Source organism: Aotus nancymaae, unplaced genomic scaffold, assembly GCF_030222135.1.
Source record: "Aotus nancymaae isolate 86718 unplaced genomic scaffold, 86718_ANA_hifiasm-v0.15.2.pri h1tg000019l, whole genome shotgun sequence".
NCBI classification, from domain to species: domain Eukaryota; kingdom Metazoa; phylum Chordata; class Mammalia; order Primates; family Aotidae; genus Aotus; species Aotus nancymaae.
The window spans coordinates 22,571,716-22,593,621 of NW_026988431.1; the positions used below are offsets into that span (position 1 = coordinate 22,571,716).

General features: G+C 36.2%; 1 pseudogene; it reads right to left on the bottom strand.

Moving 5' to 3' along the window:
• Positions 1–247: 247 nt before the first annotated feature.
• LOC105727035 (eukaryotic translation initiation factor 4E type 2-like) lies at positions 248–1,170 on the bottom strand (annotated as a pseudogene).
• Positions 1,171–21,906: the final 20,736 nt, after the last annotated feature.

Below are 21,906 nucleotides of genomic sequence, written 5' to 3' on the forward strand. Positions count from 1 at the left end.
TTTTTCTATTTGATTACAAGTGATTGTTTAAACATTTTTCCTTTTTTTTTTTTTCAGTTTAGCACCATTTATTAAGTGATCTCAGCTGTTGTTGTAGCTGCTGCGTGTCAGCCTGTTCTTAAAACATAAAATGCTCTTCCAATTCCTCTTGTCCAGGACAGAAGGATCTTCCAGGTAGCACGGCAACAGAACAAGAGACTCCAATGACTCCAGCTTCAATGATGGTGCCATCCAGAGAGGGAGAGGGTCATGGCACATTCAACCGCGGCTTCCAGAGGTTTTGAAAAAGGAGACTTTGGGGGCCCAGCCTGCCTGGCGTTTTGATGCTGTCGGTGTGAGTTTTGTACTCCATAATGGTGTTGGGAGGTAGGTTAAGCATTCGCCGAAGCGTGTCCCGGATTCGGGCTGTGGTTGCTTGGTCGCTGGCAGTCTTATTTCATATTGAAATAATGTCCTCCTGAAAGCGGACAGACACCACAGCCCCGCAGATCTCCTCCCCAACCATGAACTGTTCCCCCAACATGGCCAAAATGAGATTCTCCCAGCAACGGGAGGCCAAGCCCTTCCGTAGCCGAATAATCCACTTGTCAACATTTTTATTTGCATCATCCTCCCACATGGGTTTAATTCCTTCTTTGAAGAGATGGAAGTCACTGTGGCCTGTCAGGTCTCCGGGACGTACCATGTGGCTATAAAACCTCCAGAACTGCTCCGAAGAAGCAAAGGTGCCAATCTGTTTGATATTCTGCTCATGGCTCTGTGAGCTGGTGGGACGGCCGGGGGTTCTCCTGGAGTACCAGAAAGTGTAGTTGTACTGCAGGGGATGCTCTGCAGGTCCAGGGACAACAGCCTTCCTCTTGCTACTGCTCTGATTCTCATCTCGTTCTGTTTTTTCCTTCTCACCATCTTTCGGTGTGCTGTTTTCTTTATTCTGATCACGGTCCCCACTGTCATCATCTTTCAAAGCATCGAACTTGTTCATCCTCTCGCCGCCGCTGTCGCCACTGCCTCGAGGAGTGACTTCCGCTCCACCGGGGGAAAACATTTTTATTTCTAATTGTTTTTAGTATAGGGAGACACAATTGTTTTTTTTTTTTTTTTTTTTTTTTTTTTTTTGGTATATTGAGCTTTTATCTTACAACCTAGTCTAAACTTACTCAATAGTTTTAATAGCTTTTAGATTTCACCATCAGATTTTCTACAATCATGTCATCTACGAATAAAGACAATTTTATTTATTTTTTCTAATCAAAATCCTTCTTTCTTTTAGTTTCTACAATGTCCAGTAAAATGTGGAGTAGAGATAGATAGTAAAAACAGATATCCTTGCTTTGTTCCTGAAGTGCTAGCTCTGTTCTAAGCCTTTTACAATACAAATTCACTTATTCTGTTAAAAAAGTCATGGAAGTAGCTACCTTATCATCACTATATTTATTGATGATGAAACAGGCACAGAAAGATTATGTAACTGGTCCCAGTGGGTATGCTCTTCACCCCTCAAAATGCAGTTGTGCTTTTTGCCCTACATTCACTGCTCTAGCCTGACTTGCCACAAAGAGCATAGCTTTCCACAAGGAATCAGCTTTTGATTAGATTGTCAGGCTATCCATCAAATCCTATTTAACTGGTCAGGTGCGGTGGCTCACTCCTGTAATCCCAGCACTTTGGGAGGCTGAGGCGGGTGGATCACGAGGTCAGGATATAGAGACCATCCTGGCTAACATGGTGAAAACCTGTCTCTACTAACAATATAAAAAATTAGCAGGGCATGGTGGCATGCACCTGTAGTCCCAGCAACTCAGGAGGCTCAGGCAGAAGAATCACTTGAACTCAGGAGGCAGAGGTTGCAGTGAACCAGCATCGCACCACTGCACTCCAGCCTGGTGACAGAGCGAGACTCCATCTCAAAAAAAAAAATTCTATTTAACCAAAATTAAGTTGAAATATGGTAAGGGGAGTAGGAGGAAAATTGTGCAAAAGAATAAAACTAAAAGAAGAATAGGAGAGCTAGGAGAAGGGAGAGGGATACAGGAAGAGAAAGATGAGGGTATATGTTGGAGAGATGATAAGAAGACTTTGGCTGATAAGTGCAATTAATTACACAAAGGAGAAGCACACCTTCTGCATATGTTCAAATTATGAGTAAAAAACAAATACCAGGAACCACATGGAAACTTATTTTGTAATGATTCTAAAGACATTACCTATTTATAAGTTTGTTGCTTTTTATAAAATGCCCTAATTTTGGAAAAAAATATATTTATACATACAGATGGCCTTTGAAGGATGACAGACATAGGAGCACCAACACCCAGCCAAGAATCCACTTATAACTTTTGACCCTCCAAAACTTATCTACTAGTAGCCTACTTTTGACTTGAAGCCTTATCAATAACATAAACAGTCTATTAACATACATTTTCCATGTTATATGTGTTATATAATGGATTCTTACAATAAAGTAAGCTAGAGGAAAAAATGTTATTAAGAAAATCATAAGGAAGAGAAAATACATTTATAGTAATGTACTGTATTTATTGATGTCATAAGTTTACAACCTATTCACAAGATGAATCTTCTGTCTGAAATGCTGGGCCACCATGGCTGCAGACCTCAATCTATGATACGTATCAAGCAATTTAACTTTTTCTTGTAACGTCATCACTTTACTTCTTGGAAACACTTCTAGCATCACTAGCGGCACTTTGCGTGTGTCTCATGTTACTCAAGATTTACAGCATTCCACTAAACATCATGAAAAATACACAGGAACTGAGAGATCACTTTTTACTGAGATGCAATTTACTGGGGAGAGGAAATGCTTACATGAAGGTGATTCATTAGTGTCACGTGGTGTTTTGAGCAGACACTTGAAACATGTAAGCTCACCACAATGGCTACAGGAGTACAGTATGGACTGCCGTTAATTGTATGCAGTTATGGTTTACTACTGCACCTTTACATTTGTTTACATTTCTCTAGACTGTGAATGGCAAATGTACAGTCTGTGTTTGTGTTCCTAGGTTCTGATAATTTTAACTTTTTAAAATAGATTTATATATATTTTCTGGTGGGAAATGATAAAAATAGACTAGTATCTACATATATTTTATGCATTCGTGACATACTTTTTCTTAATGTTTTCATTATTTCCAGGCTATGTGGTTCTTCTTCAACTTTTTACAAATTGTTGCAAAACTAAAAAAGAAATCCAATATGTTTATTGAAAAAAAATTCATGTGTAAGTGGACCTGCACAGTTCAAATCCATGCTGTTCAGCATCACCTATATAATGTCAGAGGAGATAAAATGATAATGCCCTAGATCAAAGACCAGCAAGCTCTGGTTCATGGGCCCAGTATGGCCTGCCACCTATTTTATAAAGTTTTACTGGAACACAGCCGTACCCATTCATTTACCTATCTATCTCTGTGGCTGCTTTTGTGCTATGACAGCAAAGTTAGAGTTGTTGTGAAAGATACCATATGACCCATCAAGCGTAAAATATTTACTCTCGCATCCTTTACACAAAATGTTTGTCAACCTCTTCCCTAGGTTATTAATCTCTGCCTAAGTTTGCAAAGGTAAAGAATTAAAGCAATTTTCTGGATAACTTGTATAAAAAAAATAGTCTTTTCAGTGATTTTCAGAAGAGTTGGAGCATATATTAACCAGAAAACTCTTTCATTCCGAGTTCTACATTTCACTTGATGTGTAAGAAGAACCTAATTTTTGTGTTTCTATTAATTACATTGGCCTACACGAGAGCATGAGATCAGAGATCCTACACCCTGTTGCTCACCAGTAAATATTCTATAAATTTAGAAAATTATTGAGTAGAAACTTCACCCCTTCTTGGTAAACTCTAGAAGTGTTAATATTCTTGGCAAAATTGTTTTTGCACTAATTGCTGTATCCATCTGCTCTGTGAGATTGATTAGACTGTGAGAGCATTTGCTCTCTCCTGCAATCAATGCTTCCTGGCCCCGCAGAAAGCTAGAGCTGTTTTATTTCCATCCTGAGAAGGACGCGCCACTGACAACTGTAAGCTTTTCCTTTGAGGATTTGAGATTAAATTGGCACTTGGCTTGATGGTCCTTTGGGAAATGATTCAGTCTAGAGAGAGTTCCATTGAAGTAAACCAAGACCACGAAGATTTAAATGATTCCTTCTTACACAAAGAACACCCTCGATTTCAGAAAGGCTATTTTTTTTTACACCCAGTGGTTGGGTGCTATATCCTGGAGAAATGTTCTACTGACCACTGGAGAACCAATGTGGAACAAAGGGCTCTGTCCTCATCTCTCTGAAGTTTTTGGCTCATGAAACCTGCAGAGACTGAGTAATGCTGTCAGTGTGTCTACAGGAAAGCAGCTGCAAGGACTAATTCTGTCTGTATTGGCTAGTATTTATCTGAATTTTATTTATTTATTTGCTAAAAATATACCCATCACAATAGCCTCTGGTAAAAAAAAAAATGGGGAAAACATGAGAAAGACATAGTAAAATATTATGCAAAAATAGCAATAAATTGTAATCCTCCTCATGGATCTTAATGTAACACCATATTGAACAATCATTCCAGAATCTGGGTGTATGTGATACAGTGTCCTGCACAGAATAAGCAACTTGATTTTACAGATCAAGTGTGAAAAGATACTCTTCTCTGTAAGCCTCACAAAATGAATCTGGAGAGTATTTCATTAAACAAAATTGTACACTCTCCTTACTTTGAGCCAGGCAGAGTGTTAGTTTAAAATTCCCATTGCCAGAAAGGCCAGCTACAACAGGAGTCTCCACATGCTTGCCTCTTCATAAATGTCTATGGAAAGCTGAGTCTCCTCTGGACCAGAGAGAATTGAGACAAATAAAAAGACAATGGACGTAATTTTTTTTTACAGTGTTAAATTTGTGCATCTGAAGGACTGAAACTTCTGATCCTTTAGTCTTTTACTTCTGGTGGTGAAACACCTCTATTGTGAAAAGATGGTGATAAGTTATAAGAGGATCATTTGTTTTCTACTGTCTTTATGTGGTACAACAAGTGAAAAGCAGTCTTACTGAGACCACCTTCAAAGATTTTTATTTTGTTTTCTATGTTTGTAACATTTAAAACCTAAGAACCTTTGAATTTGGCCAGCAGTCTCAAACCTTTTGGACTCAGGATTTCTTTATATTCTTAAACATTATTGAGACTTCTGCTTCTGGGAAAATGGAGCAGATATACTTTTCCTTAGTCCTTCTGCTAAGTGCAACTAAAAAGCCCTGAACATTATACATAAGCATGCACTAAAAACCTCCCCAGGTAGGGACCTCAGGACCTAAGGAACAACGTAGTGATAAGTGCCCTGGATTTTTTTATTTTTTATTTTTTGCCTCATCCATCCCAGACTTGAAGCTGAAGAGGCAGGCAACCCAGAAACAGCAATGGATATGACAAAGGAAGTTTCCCCAATCTTGTTCTCTCTAAACTAAGGAAAAGAAAAAGGACAGCTTAGCAAGACAGAAAACTTTTAGACAGTAACTATGTGACTCCAGCCAAACACCATAGAAAAACCATGGCCCTACCTCCACCCCCACCAGAAAAGCTGAGTGTGAAGCCCAGAGTTCTACCCTCGAGAAGCTATAAAAAGGTTCCCCAGTGTCCCCAGGGCACGGTGTCAGAGGAGGGCCTAGTGGACGGTCAAGACTTTTATTACTACCCAGTGGTGACAAAGCCACCTGACCCCTCACCAAATTATGTTAGTGGAAGGTACAAAGGAATAGTAACAATGTACTCCCACTTCTCTCAGCCAGGGAGATAGCATTGGAGTCCTAATGGGGAGCTGGAACTCCTATCCCCACTTGGCAGTAAAAAGGTGGCATCCCCACTTTCCTTGCCAAAGCAATGTCAAAAAAAGACAGCTAAAATAGAGGATTTAAATAAGATCCAGAGTCTCATAACATAATACCCAAAATATCCAGGTTTCAAGAAAAAAATGAGAAATTACACTGAAACCCAAAAAAAATCCTCAAACTAGATATAAAAAAAGGAATCAATAGGGGTAAAGGGAGAGGGAAGGATAAATAGGTGATACACAGACAATTCTTGGGGCAGTAAAACCACTCCCTGTGATACCATAAGGGTGGATACATGTCATTGTAAATTTGCCCAAACCCATAACACGTACAACACCTGTAGTGAACCTTAATGTAAACTATGGACGCTTGGTGATGGTGAGGTGTCAGTATCGGTTCAACGACTGTAACAAACTGTTGTGGGGGATTGACAATGGGCAGGTTATGTGTGATCGTGAGGGCAGGGACTGATGGAAATCTTTGTACCTTCTGCTCAATTTTGCTGTCAACCTAAAACTTCTAATTTCTTATTTTTGGGTAAAACACCTCTTTTGTATTCTATCTTTTAGAACCAAAAACACATTTTTTTGTTCTAAAAAATGAAGCTTATTAAAAAATGTTTAAACCTAAGTATTACTTACACTAGTTTGAATTAATATGTTAGCAGAAGATAAGGTTTTTAATGATTTTCATGACTGTGGGGAGCAATGAACATTATTATAAATTTAAAAAATAGACATAGGCTGGGCACAGTGGTTCACACCTGTAATCCCAGCACTTTGGGAGGCCAAGGTAGGCAAATTTCTTGAGCTCAGGAGTTCAAGACCAGCCGGGGCAACATGAAAAAAGCCGATCTCTACAAAAAAAAAAAAAAAAAAAAAAAATTAGCCAGGTGTGGGGGTGTGCACCTGTAGTCCTAGCTACTTGGAAGGCTGAGGAAGGAAGATCATGTGAGCTCAGAAAGGCAAGGCTGTAGTGAGCCATGATTGTGCCATTGCACTCCAGCCTGGAGCACAGGATGGAGACCCTGTCAAAAAACAAACAAAAACAAAAACACCCCCCATAGATCTGTTATAATTGCTTTGCTTTGCTCCATAGTGAAATAGAGAAATATACGATATATTCATTTTACCCACTTTTAGAAAAAAGATCAAGATAGAAAATAATTTATATGTGTTGCTTTTTAAAAGATCACCTTTATAAAATAAACATATTAAGCATTAAAAAATACAATATATGCAGACATTGAGATTACAGAAATGTTAAAATTATCCAACAAAGATTTAAAGCAGTCATACAAATTGCTTCAATGAACAAGTACAAATATGTTGAAAACAAATGAAGAAATAGAAAGTCTCAGCAGAAGATATAAACAAGAACCAAATAGAAATTTTAGAACTGAAAAGTACAAAAACTAAAATTAAAAAAACTGAGGGGATGGACTGAACAGCAGACTAGAGACAGAAGAGAAAGGATCAGTGTATGGAAGGTAGAACAATATATGTTACCAAGTCCAAACAACACAAAGAAAAACACCGTCCCCAAAGCAAATGAGCAAACAAAGCTTCAAGATCTATGAGATGATCAGCAAAGATCTAACACTGATGTCATCTGAATCGTAGAAAGAAGAGAAAGAAATCAAAGCTGAAGAAGGACTTATATATTTTACTTTTTAAATGTATTTAGTGCTATCTCCCACTTCAAACCTCTATGGATTCCAATTTCATTGAGCTTGGCTATTATAAATATATCATTTGGAAAATTTTAAAAAATAAAGAAAAAGAAATAATGGCTGAAAACTTCCCAGATCTAGAAAAAGACATATGGTCAAACTTATGAAAACTAAAGACTAAAAAATTATCTTGAAAAAAGCAAGAGAGAAGCAACTTACAAACAGGGAAAACAGTTTGAAAAACAGCACATTTCTCAACAGAAACCATGAAGAACAGCAGGAAGTGACATGCCATTTTTTAAGTACAGAAAGAAAATAACTGTCAACGCAGAGGTTAAGAAGGGGATGGGAGGGGAAGTGGGTCTGACTATAAAAGGGAACCATGAGAGCTCCCCATGGTGATGAAAATGTTCAGTATCTTTATTGTATCAGTGTCAATGTTCTCTTTTAGATATTGTGCTATCATTTCCAAGATCTTTCTCTTGGGGATAACTAGGTAAAGGATGCATAGATCTCTCTGTATTAATTCTTAAACTGCATGTGAATCTACAATTATCTCAAAATAAAAAGTTTAGTAAAAATAAATTGTTGAATCAAAAATAGAAATACCATATGATCCAGCAATCCCACTTCTGGGTATATATCCAAAAGAATTGAAAACAGGATCTTGAAGAGCTATTTGCACACCCATATTCATAGCAGCACTATTCACAGTAGCCAAGAGGTGGAAGCAAATCAAATGTTCATTGACAGATGAATGGATAAACAAAATGTGGTATATACATACAGTGGAACATTTTTCAGCTTTAAAAAGAAGGAAATCCTGTCACATGTTACAACATGGATGAATCTTGAGGACATTATGCTAAGTGAAATAATCCAGTCACAATAAAATAAATACTATATGATTACACTTTTGTGAGGTAGCTAAAGTAGTCAAATTCATAGAAACAGAAAGCAGAATGGGTTTTCCAGGGGCTGGAGGGAGGAGGAAAAGGCGAGTTGTTGTTTAATGGGTATAGAGTTTCAGACTAACAAGGTGAAAAAGCTCTGGAGATCTGTGTCACAACAATGTGAATTTACTTAACACTACTGATTGTACACTTAAAAATGTTTAAGATAATAAATTTTATGTTATCTGATTTTCTACCACAATAAAAAAGAAGAAACAAATTACTAAAAATCTCAAAGTTTTTGTTTATAATGATGGTATCTATTAATATTTACCATATTTGACATTAAAACAGAAATTTTACAAATATGTATTTATAAATTCATTCAAAATGATAATTATAAAGCCATTGCTTATTAACATAAATATATTTTTGTAAAAATTGCTATATATCTGGAAATAATTTACAAGAATAGTGGTATTGATTTAAATTTGCAAACTTCTTTTTTTTGTTTGGTTTTTTTGAGACTGGAGTGCAGTGGCATGATCGATCACAGCTCACTGCAGCCTTGATCCCCCAGGCCCAAGTGATCCTCCCACTTCAGCCTCCTGAGTATCTGGGACCACAGTTATGTGCTACTATGCCAGGCTAATTTTTTTGTTGGTTTTACTTTTTGTAGAGATGAGGTCTTACTTGGGCTCAACCAGTCCTCTAGCTTCAGCCTCCCAAAGTGCTGGCATTACAGGTGTGAGCCACTGTTTCTGGCTTGCAAATCTCTTTAATGTCTGCCCCCTCATAAGACAGTTGGATTTTTACGTCTGCTTCTGCATTCCATTGCTGTCACGTAACACATTTTGTAGACTCCACAAAACTACACTGTACATTCATGAAGGAATAAGAATAAACAGGTCAAATAACACTTCAGTATTGTTATTGCTATTGTGAACATAGTTTTGACCTTGCAGATTCCTAAAAAATTCTTGGAGATCCAAACAGGTTTCAAGATTACACTTTGAGAACCACTAAACAAGACCATTTATCACCCTAGCAGACAGAGCCTTGGAGTAAATTGAGCTGTTGGCCACAGTTCTTGACTCCCATGTGGTAGTGTTTACATCCTAATTCCTGCCATGGAGAAGTACATTCTTCCGCCCCTTAATTTTGGGATAGGCCATGTGATTCGCTTTGGCCAATGTAATGTTAGCTGATTTGAAACAAGTATGGGCATTAAATGTGTTGGGTAGCTACTTTCCCTTAAGCTGAAACCCCATAATAAACAAATATGGAGCAGACCCAAGCGCAACTCAGTGAGGAACCAAACTCAAACAAATACCCAGATTAAAGCAGAGCTCGACTGAGCCCACCTTGATTAGCTTATTCCACAAACTGCAGATTCATGACCATAAGAATAAATATTTATTGTTGGATGCCACTGAGTTTTGGGTTGGCTTATTATACAGTATTATCATGACAATGACTTACTAACTAAAGTCTCAACCTTGTTATTAGAATAACTGAGAAGAAACAGCAGTATTATTCAGATAGAAGAAAGATAAAACTAACGGGCAAAATTATAATCTTATTAAAAGAATTCTGATCATAAATCTTGTCTTGAATGAGGTCAGAACAAAAGAAAATTCAGTAAAAACACAGCTACAGCTCAGTGACATTAAAGACAAATTCTCTGATGAGAGTAGCCATGAAATATTACTGGACCCAGACAGGAAAAAGTTCTCTTTCCTTACATAGGGAAGCAACTAAAGTTGAATCCCAGTAGAGACTTTTAGAAACCAAGTAGAATGAAGTCCCAAATTGCCATTCTAGGAATGGGAAAGCTTGAGATTCATGACTATGAGAATTAATGCTTATTGGGATGCTACCGAGTTTTCGGTTGGTTTATTATAAAGTATTATCATGACATTGACTTACTAACTGAAGCCTCAAACTTGTTAGTAGAATAACTGAGAAGAAACAACAAAATTATTCAGATAAAAGAAAGATAAAACTAAAGGGTGAAATTATAATCTTATTAAAAGAATTCTGATCATGAATCTTGTCTTCAATGGTGAGATGCCACTCAGTTTATTAAATCCAATGGGTTTGATTTGTTGTCATTATGATAGTTATTCTGAATATAATTTTATTGACAAAGAGTTGCCAACTATAGCAGGAAATACTAGAAATGTGATTGGGGTGGAACAGGCAAACTGAACATATTCCAGATAACCACTTACCTGTGAGTATTAATAACCCACATATTGATTAAGTCAGGCCTTTCATAATGTGGTCCAGAGAGGAATGTCCTTGGTTCTTTTTAGAGATGCCAATTCCTAAATATCTGAGGGTGACTCTTATATCCACAAAATGTCGGATTTATTTAGACTGAACTTTAGGAGCTATGGATTAGGAAGTAAGAGTCTGTTGATAGGGAAAGCATAGGACACTGGAGAAAGTTTTTTTTCACTCTAGAAAAAATACATACAACAGTCTCCTAATTTCCACATTAAAGTCTCACCTACACATATCATTATATCTTTTATTCTATTCTATTGTTCCCAACAATTCAGTGGGTTTTGAAACAGTGTGGAGGACATACCAGGACCTCTAAAACTGGTTACAAATAAGTCATAAGTAGAAAAGCCTGCAATGAGAAAAATACTACCTTGATACAGAGAAAAATCTCTCTCCAGGAGATTAACCACAAATCATTATTCCTGAAAATGTTTCAAGGTTGTTTAATCATTTTTAAAATGTTATGAAGTTCTTCTTCTTACTGGCTAAAATGGGTAGGGTGATAGTGGGGTAAAATGGGAATTCAATTCACAACCAATAATAATATCATCCATATGATTCTCCAATCAATAGGCCTCTAATACATGAAAATTTACTTTCATGTGTTTCAGTTAGAGATTGAAATACAAAACAAATTCACTTTCACTATAAATATATGCTACAAGAGCAAATTTATCAATGAGACTTAGGTATATTGATCTGATTTTAACTTATTCCAGTATACCTTTCCACATTTAGAACATTTGTTTCAGTGGAGTAGAGATTGCTGGCTAGATGACAATTCAAAAATCTAAGAAGGGCTAAATTTAAGAGAATCAAAATTACAGAGCATATCTTCAGACATAATGGAATTAAACCAGTAACAGAAAAATATGGGAAAGTCTCCAAACACAAGTTAAACAATATACTTGCAAATAATCCATGGGTGAATGAGTTAATCTCAAAAGACATTAAAAATATTTGGAAGTGAACAAAAAATAAAATATACTACAGCTAAAGCAGTGTTTGAAAGAAATTTATAGCATTAAGGGCTTATACTAGAGAAGAAAAATGTCTCAAATAAATAGTTTACCATCCATAGAAAGTAGAAAAAGTAGAGCAAAGTAAACCCAATTAAGCAAAAGGAAAAATAATGAGCACAAATTTAAAAAATAAAAACAGAAAAACAATAACCCAAAAGCTGATTCTTTGAAAATATCAATAAAATTGACAACCCTCTAAAAGGATGACAAAAGAAAAGAAAAGACTCAAATTATGCATATCAGGAATGAAAGAGGAGATAACACTACAAACCCAGCAAATGGTAAAAATAACAATAATAATAAAGGAACACTATGAACAACTTTGCATACATAAATTTGAAAACTAAGATGCAGGGGACCCATTCCCCAAAATATACAAGCTACCAAAATTCACCCTAAATGAATTGTGTAACCCAAATATCCCTATAATTATTAAAGAAATATATTTTAGAGTTAAGAAAAAAAATCCTAAAAAGAAATTTCCAGGTTCAGGCGATTTCACTGGTGAATTCTACCAAAGATTAAAAAAGAAATAATACTAAGTTTGCACAGAATAGAATTTTCACAGGATAGAAGACAGGGAGACACCTCTCGTTTATTTTATGAGGCTATTATCCTCATACAACACCAAAAACATTAAAAGAAAACTGAAAACCAATATCTCTCTCAAAAACAAAGATACAAAAATACTTTTTAAAAAGAGCAAATTGAATCCAGCAATATTCTAAAATTTATACAGAAATGTGAAGAAAAAGAATAACTAGAAAATAAAAGTTGAAAAAAAAAGTTGGAGGAATCATACTACCTAATTTTACACTTACTATAAAGTTACAATAATCAAGGTAGTACTGTATTGGCAAAATGATAGGTATAAATTCATGGAACAGAACAAAGAAGCCAGAAATAGACTTGCACAAATGTGCCCAACTGGGATTTTCAACAACAGTGAAAAGGAATTCAATGAAGGACGTATAATCTTTTCAGCAAAGCATGTTAGAACAATTAGATATCCACAGGCAAAAATATTAACCTCTTCTCTATCTGTTGAGATAATCACGTGGTTTTTTGTTTTTAGTTCTGTTTATGTGCTGAATCACATTTATTGATTTGCATATGTTGAACCAACCTTGCATCCCAAGGATAAAGCCTACTTAATAGTGGTGGATTAGCTTTTCTATGTGCTGTTGGATTCAGTTTGCTAGTATTTTGTTGAGGAATTTTGCATCTATATTCATCAAGGATATTAGCCTGAAGTTGTTGTTGTTGTGTCTCTGCCAGATTTTGGTATCATAATGTTGCTGACCTCATAGAATGAGTTTGGGAGAAGTCTTACCTCCTCAATTTCTTAGAATAGTTTCAGTAGAGTACCAGCTCTTCTTTATACATCTGGAAGAATTCAGCTGTGAATCTATCTAGTCCTGGGCTTTTTTTGGTTGATTGGCTTTTTAGTATAGATTCAATTTTGGAACTCATTTATTAGTCTGCTCAGGGATTCAATTTCTTCCTGGTTCTGTCTTTGGAGGTTATATATGTCTGGGAATTTATTCATTTTTTTTCTAGATTTTCTAGTTTGTGTGCATAGAGGTATTCGCAGCAATCCCTAATGGTATTTCTGTGGGGTCAGTGGTAAAGTCCTCTTTGTCATTTCTAATTGAATTTATTTGGCTTTTCTATCTTTTTTGTATTAGTTTAGCTAGCAGTCTATCTTATTAATTTTATTTAAAGAAACCAACTCCTAAATTTCCAGACTTTTTGAATGGTTCCTCATGATCAAGTTTGTTCAGTTCAGTTCTGATTCTGGTTATTTCTTGTCTTCTTCTAGCTTTGCAGTTGGTTTGCCCTTGCTTCTATAGTACTTCTAGCTATGATGTTAGGTTGTTACTTTGAAATCTTTCTAATTCTTTGATGTGGACATTTAGTACTATCAACTTCCCTCTTAACACTGCCTTAGCTGTGTCCCAGAGATTTTGATATGTTGTGTCTTTGGTCTCATTAGTTTCAAAGAATTTCCTGATTTCTGCCTTAATTTCCTCATTTATCCAAAAATCATTCAGGAGCAGGTTGTGTAATTTCCATGTAATTATATGGTTTTGAATAATTTTATTGCACTGTGGTCTGAGAATGTGGTTGTGAGTATTTCAGGTTTTTTTGAAAGGCTTTCAATAAAATTCAACATCCCTTCATGTTAAAAACCCTCAACAAACTAGACACTGAAGGAACATATTTCAAAATAATATGAGCCATCTATGACAAACCCACAGCCAGGATCTTACTGAATGGGCAAAAGCTGGAAGCATTCTCCTTTAAAACTGGAACAAGATAAGAATCCCCTCTCTCACCACACCTATTCAACCTAGTACTGGGATTCCTGGCCAGAGGAATCAGGCAAGAGAAAAAAATAAAGGCATTCAAATATGAAAAGAAGAAGTCAAACTATCCCTGTTTGTGATGACATGATCCTGTATCTCTGGCCCAAAGCATCTTGATTTAATAAACAACAAAGTTTCAGGATACAAAATCAATATGCAAAAATAGTAGCATTCTTATACAACGACAACATCTAAGCCAAGAACCAAATCAGAAATGCAATCCCATTCATAATTGCCACAAAAAGAATAAAATTCCCAGGAATACAGCTAACCAGGGAAGGGAAAGATCTCTACAACAAGAATTATAAAACACTGATGAAAAAAATCAGAGATCATACAAACAAGTGGAAGACATTCCAAGCTCATGGATAGGAAGAATCAATATCATTAAAATGGCCATACCACCCAAAGCAATGTACAGATTCAATGCTATTCCTATCAAGCTACCAATGACATTCTTCACAGAACTAGGAAAACTATCTTAAAATTCATATAAAACCCCAAAAGAGTCAGAATAGCCAGGGCACTTCTAAGCAAAAAGAACAAGGCTGAAGGCATCACATTATCTGGCTTCAAACTATGCTACAGGGCTAGAGTAATCAAAACAGCATGGTACTGGTATGAATACAGAAATATAGGCAAATGGAACAGAACAGAGAGCCCAGAAATAAGGCCACACACCTAAAACTATCTGATCTTCAACAAAGCTGACAAAAACAAGCAATAAAGAACTCTCCATTCAATAAATGGTGCTGGGAAAACTGGCTACTCATATGCAGAAGATTAAAATGGACTTCTTCCCTAAACCATGCACAAAAGTCAACTCAAGTTGGATTAAAGACTTAAATGTAAAACTTAAAGCTAAAACCCTGGAAGACAAGCTAGGCAATAACATTCTGGACAGATTTCATGATGAAGACCGTAAAAGTGATTGCAACAAAGGCAAAAATTGAAAAATGAGATCTAATTAATCTTAAGACTTCTGCACAGCAAAAGAAACTATCAACAAAGTAAACAGACAATCTACAGAATAGTAGAAACTATCTGCAAACTATGCATCAAATAAAGATCTAATATCTAAGGTCAGGTGCAGTGGCTCACACCTGTAATCCCAGCAGTTTGGGAGGCTGAGGCAGGTGGATAACTTGAAGTCAGAAGTTTGAGACCAGCCTGGCCAATATGGTAAAATCCCATCTCTACTAAAAATACTAAAATTATTCAGGCATGTGGTGCACACCTGTAGTCCCAGCTACTCTGGAGGCTGAGGCAGGAGAATCGCTGGAGCCCAGCAGGCGGAGGTTGCTGTGAGCCAAGATTGCACTACTGCCCTCCAGACTGGGTGACAGAGTGAGTCCCTATCTAAAAACAAACAAACAAATAAACAAACAAAACCCCAATATCTAGCATCTATAAGAAACTTAATCAATTTTACAAGCATAAAACAAACAACCCCATTAAAAGGTGGGCAAAGGATATGAACAGACATTTTTCAAAAGAAGACATACATATGGCCAACAATCATAGCAGAAAAAGCTCAACATCACTGATCACTAGGGAAATGCAAATCAAAACCTCAGTGAGTTACCATCTCACGCCATTCATAACAGCTATTATTAAAAAGTCAAAAAACAACAGATGCCAAAGAGGTTGTGGAGAAAAGGGAACGCTTATACACTGTTGATGGGAGTGTAAATTAATTCAGCCAATGTGGAAAACAATGTGATGATTCCTCAAAGAGCTACAAACAGAACTACTATTGGACTCAGCAATCCCATTACTGAGTATATAAAGGAATATAAATTATTCTATCATAAAGTCACATGCTTGTGTATGTTTATCATAACACCATTCACAATAGCAAAGACATAGAATCAATCTAAATGCCCATCAATGGCAGGTTGAATAAAGAAAATGTGGTACATATACATTATGCAATACTATTCAGCCATATAAAAGAATGAGATCATGTGCTTTGCAGGACCATGGATGAAGCTAGAGGCCATTATCCTTAGCAAACTAGAACAGAAAACCAAATACTGCATATTCTCACTTGTAAGTGGGAGCTAAATGATGAGAACACATGGACACTAGGCGGGGAAAAACAAACACTGGGGCCTATCAGAGGGTGAAGATTCTAAGGCTGGAGAGGATCAGAAAAAATAAGTATGGAGTATGAGGCTTAGTACCTGGGTGAAAAAATAATCTATATAACAAATCCCTGTGACATGAGTCTACCTATATAACAAACCTACACATGTGCCCTTGAATGTAAAATAAAAGTAAAAAAAAAAAAAAAAAAGAATCAATCAAAAAATGGACAAAGGATTTGAATAGACAGTTCTCAAAAGAAGACATACAAATGGCAAACAGGCATATGAAAAAGTGCTCCACATCACTGATCATCAGAGAAATGCAAATCGAAACTATAGTGAGATAGCCTCTGATCCCAGTTAAAATAGCTTTTATCCAAAAGACATACAATAACAAAGGCTGGTGATGACATGAAAAGGGAACCCTAATATACTGCTGGTGAAAATGTAAGTTAGTACAAGCACTATGCAGAACAGTTGGGAGCATCCTCAAAAACTAAAAATAGAGCTACCGCATGATCCAGCAATCCTACTTCTAGGCATAAACTCAAAAGCTTGGAAATCAGTTTATCAAAGAGCTATCTACACTCCTATGTTTGTTGTAGCACTATTTACAATAGTCAAGATTTGGAAGCAACCTAAGTGTCTATGAACAGATGAATGGATTAAGAAAATTTGGTACTTATACGCAGTGGAGTACTATTCAGCCTTAAAAAGAATGAGATCCTGTCATTTGCAATAGCATGGATGGGACTGGAAGTCATTATGTTAAGTGAAATAAGCCGGCACAAAAAGACAAACCTCACATATTCTCACTTATTTGTGGGATCTAAAAATCAACATAATTGAACTCACAGAGAGAGAGAGTAGAGGGATGGTTACCAAAGGCTGGGAAGGGTATTGGGGCCTCAACGGGGTGGAAGATAGGGATGATTAATGGGTCAAAAAATAGTTTAGAAAGAATAAGGCCTACTACTGATAGCACAACAGGGTGACTATAGTCAATACTAATTTAATTGTATATTATAAAATAAAAGAATAAAATTGGATTTTTTTGTAACACAAAAGGTATGCTTTAGAAGATGAATTCCCCATTCTTTATGTGATTATTGCACATTGCATGCCTAAATCAAAACATCTTATGTACTGTGTAAACATATACACCTACTATGTACTCACAAAAAATAAAAATTAAAATAATTTACAAAATAATAAAAAAATTATTCTTTTCCTAGGACTTTTCCAAAAACCACATTTACTTTTACTTAAAGTCAACTATTTTGAAGTGAGCAAAAAAGATCAACATTATTCATTCATGTGATGTGAGATTTTCAAAGTAGCAGTAAAGGCCAGTGTTTTACCAACTGCCTCCTCACTTGCCCATAACCATCATCATCACCAAAGCTTGGAAATGTTAGAAGTATTGAACTGAACTAAGTTACTAGTACTTCATAATTAAAATAAAAATATTAAACCTCAATGTCTCATTATTGACCAAATCAGTTAGTATCTTACCTTCCATAAATAAGATGTCAGGGTTTGCTATGGGTGTTTAAAATCTGTCTGTACATACTACAACAGAACTAACTGATGTTTAGAACTTTTTTTCCACTCTTCATTAATTTAAAACTATGTAGTATAAGTGTTGGAATAAAAACATTTATTCCTATTTTTCATTAACTTAACTTGGTATAGCATATAAATGGCATTTTATACAATAAAAGCACCAGAGACAGTAGATGTATTTTATTTAAGATCTTTGGTGATTAGGGAAATGTTTAGAACAAAACAGAGCATTTCTTTTTAGAAAACACAAAGAGTTTTTAGGCCTATGAGACTGTAAACCCAGAAGAAATTATTCTGCCCTCCAAGGCCAGATGTTGGCTAGCAGAGCATAAAAACATGAGCAGGAAATGGGATTGTTGTAGATGAAGGAGTAGCTGAGATCAACCCACTCTTTGGGACGAGGCTTTCTCCTAGAGCGGTGGGTCAGGACCAACCTAAGCAGAAAAAGTTGATAGGATAAACTTCTGTATTGCTTCCTTTCTCCCTTCTTCATAGAGTCCTGTTCATATTCTTTGAAGGAAGATACCTTTTGGAGGAGTTGAGGGAGCTCAATAGACAATGTCAAACAGAAAAAACAAAGATTAAGAGAACATTCATTGGCTTTTTTAAAGTCAGGACCATATGATCCAGCCATTTTATGCCTATATATTCACCAAGAGAAATGAAAGCATATGTCCACACACAGACTTGGATACAAATGTTTTTAGCAGTGTTAGTCATAATAGCCCCAAACTGTAAGCAACTGAAATGTCCATCAATGGTAAATGGGTAAACAAATTGTGGCATATTAACACTATGGAATACTACTTAGCAATAAAAAAGATAAATTACTGGTAGATACTACCGTTTACATTAATTGCAAAACATTACACTGAAAGAAGCCAGATACAAGAGAGTGTATACTGTATTAATCTATTTAAATATAGTTCTACAAGAAGCAAAATCAATCTACAGCGACAGAAAGCAGATTAATGGTTGCCTGGGGCAAGGGTGGGGAAGATTATAATGAAACGTGAGGGAACATTTTGGGGTGAGGGAAGTGTTCTGTCAATTGTGGTGGTGGATATGCCAATAAATAAATTTGTCAAAACTTACAGAAATTGTTCCACTTAAAATGGGTGCATTTTAATTTATTTGATTTATATCTTATTACCGTTGGTTTTTAAAGAAGACAATCACTTTTCTTTACTTCCTTCTATCAACTATCTGGCTCGGAATTATCTGTCTTTCCCTCCCTCCCTCCTTCCCTCCCTCCCTCTCTTCCTTCCCTCCTTCTTTCCTTCCTTCCTTCCTTCTGTCCTTCCTTCCTTCCTTCTGTCTTTCCTCCCTTCTTTCCTCCCTTCCTTCTTCTCTATCTCTCTTTTTCTTTCTTTCCTTTATTATTACTATTATTATTTTAAAACTCACATACTCTTCAAGGTGCAGATGGTTCCACTGATCTTGGGATAATAAGAAATTAATATCCTATGGTCAACACCCCAAAATATTAAAATGCATTGACATAATGCTGGAATTATTTGAAGTCAGGTATGATAAAAACATACGCAGTCAACTGGTAAAAGGCAAGCTCATATCCGTATATGTATTTCTGAAACAAGCTCAAGCTTAGCATAAAATACGGTGGACAAACTCCCTGAAGTGCCCTCTCTGGCAGAAGGCAAGGCTTCTGAGCTGTCCAAGACTTCAGAGGAAGAGAAATGTTTTGGAAGCTAAGGTAGGACTTTCTGTCTTGCGGTTCCCTTTATTATTGGCCCATTAAAAATAAATATCTACTTTATTGTAGTCTTATGTTACTTACAATTGTGTTTTGAGAAATTATACCAAGAACACTTTGAAGAAAAAATTCCATTTTTTGCTATTTTTTCTAAAATTTCTCCAATAGACCATAACTCGCAAGGAAACAAACTGTTTTAGTGAAAGAACAGGTTTTTTCTTACTTCTATAGTACCTTAATTTTGATTCTGAAACTCTAAAAAAATACCTATTCTGCTTGCCAGAATGGTTGATGAAAGCCTACTATGCTATAAAACAATGAATTCTTGGTATCACATATAGTTCTTTAGTAAACATTCTACTAACTCACATACTAATGTTATTTAAGGCACACTCTGTTAGTAATGTCTTAGTTCAAAACACTGCTTCTACATGATATGAGTTAAGGGTTATTTCTGCTTGCTTAAAAAAAAAAGAAGTATCCTTTCCCTCATCCTCAGGATGGCAGCTGATATTCCCAAGGTATCTGTATTTCTTTCATCTTAAGACTTGATCCATATGTAATGCTAATATAACCTCATTAGTTTGTATATGCAAATGAATTTTCAAGAACCCATTGCCTCTGTCTGCCTAGACCAGAACCTTCCACTCTTTCAAAATTTCCTCAGAATGTTTCTGGGAATCTCTAAAGGGCTAGACTTTATCTGGCACATGCTGGTGTACCAGTTATTTTTGGCAGGTTTCCAGTCAAATTGGCTGTCATGGTATCATGCTGTACAGGTTGTTAAATATTTTACATTGAAAGCCCTGTAGGTGCTGATAAACTAGGCTATGTGCTATGGACAACTACTGGCATGGCACCTGTTGCTTCTCCTATCTGCTTTGCACGGAGAGATACCTGTCTCGAAAAAAGCCACTCTCCAATTTCACTCCACCATTGCCAATGGAACTTACTGGGAAAAAGTCTGCCATCTATGCTCCTAAAGCTACCAGTCTTGGATGTGTCATGACAGACTGTGCAAAGAAAAGGAGAATGACTCTTGCCCACACTCTGGCCACACTTTGTCACCTATATCCTAAACCAAACTTGCTTCTGCCCAGAGTTTCATAAAGTCCCTCATGAAAGTAATCACGCTTTCCTCAGACAGTTCACCAGACAGACCCAAACCCAGCCCATAAGAGCTGGGTCAGTCTTAACTGCTTCACCAGAGTACTCATCAGTTCTCCACAGTTTGTGAGTTCTGCCCTCAACCCAATTCTTACCTTTTCAAATAGTCTCAAAAAGAAAGTTCTCATGAATATCAGTGAATGCTACCAGATAGGTGGTAGCTTAAGAATGAGTATAGTTCTCATCAGTTGCTACCTGAATCCCAAGTCGAGTCAAAAACATACCCCTTCATACTTATTAAAATGTATCAGGCCTTGGAGGGATAAATGTACACACTAGTGTATATAAAAAGACTTGCATAAGTGACAAGGAAGAACGTGGAGGGGTGGGAAACTGATGAAGCCATCTGAGGCTCTTATATTGAAATAGCTATTTCTTGGGTATTTATTGAAAGCATTGACTCTTGACAACATAGACTCTTCTACCTCTACTAAGCAACACCTGCCTTCTTAACTCCACACAGGAAAAATAATGCATAAGTATCTTTTGTTTTTGTTTCAAATGACAGGAATTTAAGGTATAGGCTTACACCTTCAGATTTAGAGCTGCAACAAAAATCTGACCTTTAATGTTTTCAGTTTCAAAACATGGATTTTGTGAAAGAATGAAAACATTGATGGTTGAGCAGCCATGGTCAGCTGAAAACTTTAATAATATTGGTCAAACTCTCTTCCAAAAAGCCTCTTTAAGCAATCAGATATGATGCAGCCTTTCAAATAGCATATGAAGTCCCAATCAGTGGAGATGGAATACTTCCACAATTAAAAAATGGTGATATTCCAAAAATGATTTCATATATCAAATCAATGCATCAGTGTGACTGTGGCATCTCATATTACTTTTGATCCTTTTTTTAAAGTTATTACTCTAAAAAAATGCTCCGAAAGTTATAACATAGTTATGTAATACAGTAATTTTATTATTTAATGAGAATTATCTTCAATATAAACTTATATCATGATTCCAACTTTGCACACAGAAGGGAAGGTGACATTAAGTGCTAATTATTTTTGGTGCTTAGATTGTATTTTCATTCAATATGGCAGAAGCTCTTTACCAAAATCTTGGTGCTTTTCTGCCTGAGCACACAGTTATGTTAATTTTCCAGACTTCCTTGTAGTTGGGTATGATCATGTGACCCAGCTCTATTCATGGTGTGCATGTAAAAGTGATGTAAGCCATTTCTGGGCCAAGGCTTTTAAGAAATGGCATTTTTGTTCTACATGCTCGCTTTCCTTTTATAGGCTGAATGTAGATAATGGCAAATGCTAGAGGGGAAAGCG